Genomic DNA, 264 nt, shown 5'->3' on the forward strand with positions numbered 1-264 from the left:
CATATATAGAAGAAATAAAAATTTAAATACTGAGGTATGGAAATTATTGTCCTTGGCATGTACTTACTCCAGGAGATGTTCTTTTCAATACTTTTCAGTCCCTCAAGATATTCATTTTAGGAAAAAGTATTTGTGTAATTATAGTCAAATAAAAAGCATATTTTACAAAGAGTTCCCCCAAGAGTTTTCTGTTTTACCAGCATAATAGCTACTGTAATCATTATATCTTCACTAATCTTTTCCAGTCCTCGAAATTAGTGAGAA

At 29.9% G+C, this 264-nt stretch overlaps 1 protein-coding gene across 1 annotated transcript in view; it reads right to left on the reverse strand.

Moving 5' to 3' along the window:
- LOC119586919 (CAP-Gly domain-containing linker protein 1-like) overlaps positions 1-264 on the reverse strand; it is a gene marked incomplete in the record, with an annotated part of 175,677 nt that overhangs the window by 13,362 nt on the left and 162,051 nt on the right.

Source organism: Penaeus monodon, chromosome 22, assembly GCF_015228065.2.
Source record: "Penaeus monodon isolate SGIC_2016 chromosome 22, NSTDA_Pmon_1, whole genome shotgun sequence".
NCBI lineage: Eukaryota > Metazoa > Arthropoda > Malacostraca > Decapoda > Penaeidae > Penaeus > Penaeus monodon.